The sequence below is a fragment of the Aethalodelphis obliquidens genome, unplaced genomic scaffold (genome assembly GCF_003676395.1).
Source record: "Aethalodelphis obliquidens isolate GAN/ISIS:26980383/991018 unplaced genomic scaffold, ASM367639v1 scaffold24, whole genome shotgun sequence".
In the NCBI taxonomy this organism is placed as follows: Eukaryota; Metazoa; Chordata; class Mammalia; order Artiodactyla; family Delphinidae; genus Aethalodelphis; species Aethalodelphis obliquidens.
In genome coordinates this window covers 15,368,722-15,378,972 of record NW_020837968.1, presented here as the reverse complement: position 1 = coordinate 15,378,972, position 10,251 = coordinate 15,368,722, and positions in this window count along the sequence as shown.

Genomic DNA, 10,251 nt, shown 5'->3' with positions numbered 1-10,251 from the left:
AAAAAAAGCAATAGAAAATATCAATGAAACTAAATCTAATTCTTTGAAAAGATAAACAAGGGAATTCTCTGATGGTCCAGTCATTAGGACTCTGTGCTCTCACTGCTGAGAGCTGGGGTTTGATCCCTGGTCAGGGAACTAAAATCCCACAAGCCATGCGACCAAAAAGAAAACAAAGATAGGGCTTCCCTGGTGGCGCAGTGGTTGAGTGTCCACCTGCTGATGCAGGGGACACAGGTTTGTGCCCCGGTCTGGGAAGATCCCACATGCCATGGAGTGGCTGGGCCCGTAAACCATGGCTGCTGAGCCTGCGTATCTGGAGCCTGTGCTCCACGACAGGAGAGGCTGCGACAGGGAGAGACCTGTGTACCGCAAAAAAAAAAAAAAAAAAAAAAAGAAAGAAAGAAAACAAAACAAAAGATAAACGAAATTGATAAACACTTAGATATACTCATCAAGAAAAAAAAGGGAGAGGGCCCAAATCAATAAAATCAGAAATAAGAAAGGAGAAGTTACAATTGATACCACAGAAATACAAAAGATCATAAGAGAGTACTATGAAAAACTATATGCCAATAAAATGGATGACTTAGAAGAAATGGAAAAATTCTTAGAAATGTACAATCTCCCAAGACTGAACCAGGAAGAAATAGAAAATATGAACAGACCAATTCCCAGTAATTAAATTTAATCAGTTATTTAAAAACTCTTAACAAGGGGCTTCCCTGGTGGTGCAGTGGTTGAGAGTCTGCCCACCGAGGCAGGGGACACAGGTTCGTGCCCCAGTCCGGGAAGATCCCACATGCCGCGGAGCAGCTGGGCCCATGAGCCATGGCCACTGAGCCTGTGCGTCCAGAGCCTGTGCTCCACAATGGGAGATGCCACAGCAGTGAGAGGCCCCCACACTGCAAAAAAAAAAAAAAAAAAAAACTCTTAGCAAAACAAAAGTCCAGGATCAGACAGCTTCACATGTAGATTCTACCAAACATTTAGAGAAGAGTTAATACTTATCCTTCTCAAACTATTCCAAAAACTTTCAGATGAAGGACACTCCCAAGCTCATTCTATGAGGCCAGCATCACCCTGATATCAAAGCAGACAAAGATATCACAAATAAAGAAAATTACAGGCCAATATCACTGATGAACATAGATACAAAAATCCTCAACAAAATATTAGCCAACCAAATCCAACAATACATTGCAAGTATCATACACCATGATCAAGTGAGATTTCTCTGAGGGATACAAGGATGATGGTTCAATGTCCACAAATCTATCAGTGTGACACACCACATTAACAAATAAAAATCATATGATCTTCTCAATAGATGCAGAAAAATATTTTGACAAATTCAACATCCACTTATGATAAAAAAAACTCTCCAGAAAGTAGGCATAGAGGGAACATACCTCAACATAATAAAAGCCATATATAACTAACCCACAGCTAACATTTCACTCAATGGTGAAAAGCTGAAAATTTTCCCTCTTATTTTAGGAATGAGACAAGGATGCCCACTCTTGTCATTTTTATTCAACATAGTATTGAAGGTACTAGGCACAGCAATGAGACAAGAAAAAGAAATGAAAGGAATCCAAATTGGAAAGAAAGAAGTGAAACTGTCACTGTTTGCAGATAACATGATACTATACATAGGAGATTCTAAAGACACCACCAGAAAGCTACTAGAGCTCATTAATGAATTCGGTAAAGTTTCAGGATACAAAATCAATATTCAGAAATCTATTGCATTTTTATACACTAACAACAAACTATCAAAAAGAGAAATTAAGGAAACAATCCCATTGTGATCACATCAAAAAGAATCAGATACCAAAGAACAAACCTACCTAAGGAGGTAAAAGACCCATACTCAGAAAACTATAAGACATTGATGAAAGAAATTGAAGATGACACAAGTAGATGGAAAAATATACCATGTTCTTGCATTGGAAGATTTAATATTGTTAAAATCACCACACTACCCAAGGCAATCTACAGATTCAATACAATCTTTATCAAAATACCAATGGTAGTTTTCAAAGAACTAAAACAAATAATTTAAAAATTTGTATGGAAACACAAAATACCCCAAATAGCCAAAACAATCTTGAGACAGAAGAACAGAGCAGGAGGAATCAGGCTCCCTGACTTTAGACTATACTACAAAATTACAGTACTCAAAATAGTACGGTACTGGCACAAAAACAGACACATAGATTAATGGAACAGAATAAAGAGCCCAGAAATAAACCCATACACGTATGGTCAATTAATCTATGACAAAAGAGGCAAGAATATACAATGGAGAAAAGAGAGTGTCTTCAATAAGTCATGCTGGGAAAACTGGACAGCTACATGTAAAAGAATGAAATTATAGCATTCTCTAACACCATATACAAAAATAAGCTCAAAATGGATTAAGACCTAAGTGTAAGACTGGAAACCATAAAACTCCTTAAAAAAACATAGGCAGAACACTCTTTGACATAAATTATAGCAATATTTTTTTGGATCTGTCTCCTAAAGCAAAGGAAATAAAAGCAAAAATAAACAAATGGAACCTAATTAAACTTAAAAGCCTTTGCACAGCAAAGGAAACCATCAACAAAACAAAAAGACACCCTACTGAATGGGAGAAAATAAGGGGTTAACACCCAAAATATATAAACAGCTCATACAGCTCAACATCAAAAAAATAAAACCCAGCAACTCAATTTAAAAATGCACAGAAGACCTGAATAGACATTTTTCCAAAAAGGACATGCAGATGTCTAACAGGCACATGAAAATATGCTCAACATCACTAATCATCAGAGAAATGCACATCAAAACTACAATGAGATATATTTTCACACCTGTTAGAATGGCTCTCATCAAAACAACCACAAATAATACATGTTGGCGAGGATGTGGAGAAAAGGGAACATTTGTATGCTGTTGGTGGGAATATATAAATTGGTGCAGCCACTGTGGAAAACAGCATGGAGCTTTCTTGAAAAATGAACAATAGAACCACCATGTGACCCAGCATTTCCACTCCTGGATATATATCTGAAAAAAACAAAAATACTAATTCAAAAAAGATACACACACCCCAATGTTCATAGCAGCATTATTTACAATTTACAAGATGTGGAGGCAACCTAAGTGTTCATCAACAGATGAATGAATGAAGATGTAATCTCACGGATATGGAGAACAAACTACTGGTTATCAGTGGGGAGATGGAAGGGGGAGGGGCAAAATAGGGGTAGGGGATTAAGAGGTACAAACTATATACGTAAAATAAGCTGCAAGGATATACTGTACAACACAAGGAGTATAGACAATATTTTATAATAACTATAAATGGAGTATAACCTTTAAATTTGTGAATAACTATATTGTACACCTGTAACTTGTATAATATTGTAGAGCAGCTATACTTCAGTTAAAAAATGCATTAAAAATACTTAGTTCTAGGAGTCATAAGTACTGTGAGTATAATTGCCTTACAATGGTGTGTCAGTTTCTGCTTTATAACAAAGTGAATCAGTTATACATATACACATGTCCCCATATCTCTTCCCTCTTGCATCTCCCTCCCTCCAACCCTCCCTATCCCACCCCTCTAGGTGGTCACAAAGCACCGAGCTGATCTCCCTGTGCTTTGTGGATGCTTCCCACTAGCTACCTATTTTACATTTGGTAGTGTATGTATGTCCATGCCACTCTCTCACTTTGTCCCAGCTTACCCTTCCCCCTCCCCGTACCCTCAAGTCCATTCTCTACTAGGTCTGCATCTTTATTCCCATCTTGCCCCTAGGTTCTTCTGACCATTTTCTCTTTTTTTTTCTTTTTTTTTTAGATTCCATATCTATGTGTTAGTATACGGTATTTGTTTTCCTTTTTCTGACTTACTTCACTCTGTATGACAGTCTCTAGGTCCCTCCACCTCACTACAAATAACTCAGTTTTGTTCCTTTTTATGGCTGAGTAATATTCCATTGTATATATGTGCCACATCTTCTTTATCCATTCATCTGTTGATGGACACTTAGGTTGCTTCCATGTCCTGGCTGTTGTAAATAGAGCTGCAATGAACATTGTGGTACATGACTCTCTTTCAATTATGGTTTTCTCAGGGTATATGCCCAGTAGTGGGATTGCTGGATCATATGGTAATTCTATTTTTAATTTTTTAAGGAACCTCCATACTGTTCTCCATAGTGGCTGTATCAATTTACATTCCTACCAACAGTGCAAGAGGATTCCCTTTTCTCCATACCCTCTCCAGCATCTTCTGTTTTTGTGAGAGAATGATTTCAATTTTTTCAGATCCACTAAATCATGGGGGATCTGCTGAGCAATATTTTGCATGGCTTATGTTCTACCAAATCAAGAGAAAAATCTAGAGATGTAGAGGCAAAGGCCAAAAGAATAGAACACAAGTGTTTATCCTTTTAGCTCTTGCCCCTTATATCTGTCAGTTCCAAAATGGTCATCAGAGACATTTCCTTTTTCCTAATCTGGACATGAGTGGCTGGAGTCTCATGAAAGTGTTCTTCCCAAGCTAGGAAGAACTCTGCCTTACCATGTATCTTTTTATTTTTTCATTAAATAAACATTTGCTTCATTTATATCTTGAGTGGCCCAATGTATAGGAAGTGATTATCAAGATATACACTTAAGGGAGCCCAAAGCCTCCCATCTAGTCTGTTCAGACTATGTTTCTCCAGGGCAAAGAGGCATTTGGTTTGCCCTATAGCAAGCATATAATTTTTTGTTTTCCTTTTAGTAAGAACTCGGTATTTTATTGTTGACTGATCAGAACATTTTTATTCCATTGGTATTTCCCATCTAAAACAGCTGTTGTCTCACAAAATTCCAGAATATTAAAAAAAATAGCTTTTATGATCTGGTGTGAGCCATTGTGTTTAAATGAGATGGTATCAAAAAGCTATTCTCTACCTCATAAGGCTGTCATGGCAGAGTACTCCAAAGATCTACTTTTCTCTCTTTAGCTAACTTAAAGCTGTCTTGTTTGGGATGGCAGGGAGAAAAATTTTGGTTGAAAGTGGTAGGAGGGGCAATGTCAGGATCACTGATAGAATAGCAACAAAATAATAATTATTATAATTGTACTGCTCTGAATTTAAATGGCACTTTCTTTCCAAAGGTCTCACAACACTTTTATGAATAACTTTTTTGAATTCAAAAGCATTCACTGAAGAAGGTAGAACAAAATATAATTATATTGGAATTTTACTCTGAAGTATAATTCAATTCATACAAACTAGACTTACTGAAATAGAATTATTGACATGCACATGGACATTTTTAAGGTTTATTTTTGACAAAGGAAGTCCAAGGGTATGTATCTTTGAGGAGAGCATTAAATATAGGTGCTAACACATTTTTATATAATGGAAAAGCAAAATCCAACATCTCCCTACCCTTAGCCCAACATTCTTGGTTGAGGTATTTTAAAGGACATGGCTCCAAGACACCAGTAAAAGATAAAATATTTTGTTCCTGGAATAGTAAGAGAACCTAGAAAGTTTCTTGGCATATAGAAAAAATTAGATTCAAAAAAATTTCTAAGACAGAGAGCGGGCAAGAGGTAAGCAGGAGAGGAAATGACAGCCTACATGGTTTCTTGTCTTTCAGCTTTGGCCCACTACAAAGACTGTAAATGGTCTTTTAACACAATGAATTAAGAACTGTCAGCCTAGAGAGATGACTTGAGGACAAGTATTTTATATTGTTCTTAGAAGTAACCCCCAGATTTCACTAGCTTCTGCATACTTTGTACCTTGCCCACACCTCCAGCCTCAGCTGAAAAGCAGCAGAAAGTAGTAATACCATGGCGGACTCTAGAGAAAAATTGCCTAGATTCAGCTCGTACCCTACTGCTTTGCAGTTATATGACCTCGAACAAGTGACTGGTTACTTATCCCATCTGCAGCTCTGTCTCCTTACACCTAAAATGGGGATAATATAATTGTACTTGTCTCATCCGGTATGGGGGCACACTTATCTCCACCACACGTACCTTCTCTTGTTACTTCAAATGCCATGTTCCTTCTCACCTCAGGGCCTTTGCACAAGCTATTCCTTCTGTCTGTAAAGTATTTTGCCCCCTTCTTTCACTGGCTGCCTACTGCTGATCTTGTAGGTCTCATCTTAAATTTCATTTAATAAGGAAAGCTCTGACCCCCATAATTTGGTTCAGTCCCTCTATTGTGTTCTATGTGCTGGTGTTGGCTCACACTGGCTAATGGGATCTGTTTGTTAAACATTCTGGAATTTTGTAAGCTTGGCTAGTAGCTTAAAATCACAGTGGAAGTGTTTACTCCCTGGAAATTGGCAAATGCCACATATCAGGACTATTTCTTTTTAAGTCCACCACTGTATGGTATGTAGCATCTGATACATTTTCTTTATCATAATTTTTATTATGCAGTTATTTCTCTGATTGTTTATTTAAGACCTGCCTCCCTTACCAAGCTGTAGGCTCCATGAGACAGGAACAATTGATACATCTGCCTATCTATTGCTATATCAGCCGTACCTAAAACGAAGTCTGGCCTGGGCTCTTAACTCTGTTAAAGGAACATCTATAAAGAAGGCAGGCTGGCAATTGGCACCTATGCTGCTTCCTTGGGCAAGAAGACAGTTACTCAGGAATTAAGGAGGTCGAACCAATGTTGACACTTCTGCTACTACTCCCTTCCGTGTGTCATGTGATAGCTGGTGGTGTAATCCACGATGTAATACTCGTTGTGGGGCTATTAGAAGCTCTTGACTACCGCAGGACTTGAGTAATCATGTGAGGTGAAAAGATGGCAGGTATGTCCATCATTAATGTTTGCAGAAATGTAGCCTCTTACCTTATTATAACCATCCTTGGTAATTCAGGTAGCCCTAGGGTTCTCAGAGATGTCACTATGTGAGTACCTCTTTGCCACCCACACCAGCAACTTCAGGTGGGACTAAATGATTGCAAAATTGCCTATTGAATAGCGTTCCAGGGTGGTCCTGGGTCTGTCACCCCTTGGTACTTTGCAGCTAAAGGAGGGTGTCATGTGGGTGTGTTTTGATTGCCTGAAGCCCATGAGTGGAGAAAAATCTAAAGAACTCAAAAAAGATAGTCCATATGGTTTAGCAGATGTGGAGAGACTGGACCAGACTCACTAGCTGAGCTGCAGTGGCCTGAGGGCCTGCTTCCCGGATTCTTAGTGCCTTCAAGTTCAGAGAGTGACCTTCATGGCCAGAAAGCCCCCCAGAGTACCTGGAAAGTCAGCAATTTCTTTTCCTATCTGAGGCAGTTGACCTCTGTTGAGGTCAGCTTCCACCAAAAATTGACTCCAGTGGATGTACCTAGGATAGAGTTCTGCCTGCTATCGCACAGAAGCTGTGCAAAGTCAGGCGACCTGGCATGGAGAAGTGGGTCCAGTGGAGACAGGTGTGTAGGTGCAGATACACACCAAGGACCTCTCCAGTCAGTCAGTCACTGAGCTTGTAGATAAGTGGGGAAGGAGTCCCTACAATATCCAGTAGCCACAAACACAATTGAATATCCTAAATCAATTAGGAGAGTGACCTTCCCAATCTAGAACTATTGAATTCTCATCCCTTATCTGGTTTGGTGGATGGACAGGACTTTTCCCAGAGACTCAACAAAGGGCCCTCATATGCTCACATCTCAGGACAATGCCCAGAGATCAGGTTTCAGACAATCAAGGGCTTCTAGACTGGATCTCAGATGAGCTGAGTTTACCCAGGTACCATCCTGGGAGCCTGAGAAGTTGTAAAATTTTCAGATTGTCAGGCATTAGGAAATCCAAACAAACGAACAGCTAGGCATTGCTCACAGCCTCCTCAAACTGGCTAAACTTACCTGGAAGGCTGCTTTTATTCACTCCCCTCCCAGGTATAAGGCAATGAGCCTCCTGGAGAGCATTGCTCAAGCTTTAATGCCGGTACGGATGTCCTGGGTACCAAGTTAAGAAGCGGGTTCTGATTCACTAGATAAGAGATGAAGCCTGAGATCCTGCATTTCTACCACACTTTTGGAGTTGCAAAGCTGCTGATTCAGGGACCACACTCTGGGTAACAGGTCTCAAGAGACACATTTCACAAAGAGGTAATTACCATACCATGTGAGGAGTGGCCCCAGGAGTTCAAGATGGCTGTTTCTGGGACCTGTTGTGGGCCCTGCTTATGGGTCTGATTTGACTCTCCACACTTCAATTTTTAGAAAATAGAGAGAATAAAATCTTTGAAATGGAGATAATAATACCTGTTCTTTCTCAGCCTCTTAGCAATATCATGGGAAAATAATTTAATGCCTGCTAAGTGTCTTCAAATCCAGAGTGCTATTAGCTCCTTACTTGAGTACCTTTGCACAAGGACAGAAAAGTGCTTCTTAACAACCCAGTGTCCACACAACTGTGTGGCATCAGAGACTGTTGCAATTATATGGATGGCATCTTTGCTCACCCTGGTTGTTTGTCAAGCTGTTCATGTTCAGATATAAGTTTTATTGGTTTATGCTACACTCCTTCCATGCCGTCAGTTCTAGGCTGAACTGTTCCTTTTAATGGGCTGGTGGCAAACCTGTGGCTTGGCTACTCAGGGCCCATAAATGTCAGTATGCTTTACCGGGGCTGACATGGTTTTTCACTCCTGAATTGTTTCTGACAGCCCATGTACGGCTAAAAGGCCAGGGCATTTTTAGTTTTAGTTAAGCAACACCAAAATCCTCCAGGTTGCAGCTAAATCCTTCTTTTGCTGCTCTTGGAGTGCTAGCTGAGGGCACAGTGTATCCTCAGCGCCAAAGGCACCGGCACAGATGGGGCTGCTCCGGGCTGATTCACCTATATTTAACACGGCCCTAATTACCCACAGGTCTCTGAGTGAGGAGGACTGATGAGCAGTTCAAGTTCCCTGCATAGAAATAGCCCCAGAATAGTTCCAGTGTTGTTTCTAATTGCAATGGATGAGCAGACTGTCTCATTAATCCTCCCCTATCAGCGTGCAAACTGGCTGCCCCAGAATAGCCCTGATCTCAGCCAGCCCACAGCCGGCTTTGGGGCTGGTGGTTTTGTACATATTTGGAGAGGGAAGGATCTTCTCCCCAGGGATGGATGTGTGTGTTTAGGGGTGAGGAGTCAGTCTATGAATTCTGGAATCTTGGGTAAACATAGGGACAGGATGCAGAAAAGTAAAGAATATCACACTGGGTCTGGACAGGATTGGTTCAGAAAAGCTATGAAGTAGCTGAAATAAGATCTTCAAATGCCCCCAGCATGTTCTTAGGCCCTTTTACCTCTATGTCTGAATATTTTACTCTACTCACTTCTCCTTGTTCTGCCCTTTCTGTCCCTACTCAGTGTAGGATCTGATATCAGTTTTATACACCTTAGTATGAATGTGCCATTAATAGGTTTTTACATGTTCACAGCTTTACAAAACAAAAGATATTTTCCTTTACACACTCATACCATGAGACCCTCACAGCAGTCTTGCAGAAATTAGCAGTAGCAGGCATTATTTTCATTATACAGAAGAGGAAAGTGAGGACCTGCAAGTAACCATTTGTGAGCACCCCAAGATAACACAGTTAGCAATGGACAGATCTTAGACAAGAAACCAGATCTTTCTCTGATAGTTCTGTTTTCTAGTTAGAGAAATATAATATCTTGTGGTCAGGATGATGCCATGGAAAGAGAAGATTCTGGAATCAGATTGGGATTTCAACCTCTGGGACTTTGTGCATGTTGTGAAGATTAAATAAGATAATGTACATTAAAAAAAAAAAAGAAACCTAGTCAGAAAAGTGCATGTAAGAAGAAAATAATCATTTAATTCCACAACACTAAGCTATTTTGTACTTTCCCTTGGGGAGAAGGAGATAACCCTTTCAGAGCACAGGGTTCATAAAGTAATATGTGGACCAGTCTTGCTTCCTTCTCTCTCTCTCCCTCCTTCTCCTTCCCCATCTCTTCCCTCTCCAATCATTCATGGAGCCCCTGTATATGTTAGGATCTGTGGGAGATGCAGCAATTTAGAAATCAAGTTGCCCTCAAGTTCCAGACCATTAAATCCAATCATTTTTTTTTTATATCCAACTGCCTCTACACTGTAGAGGCAAAGGAGAAAGAGCTAAATAGAAGAGATGAGAATTATAAGTAAAATTTGTTGAGCAGCTATTGGCTTGAGGAACTGTTAGATATTTATATGTATTTATATGTATATATA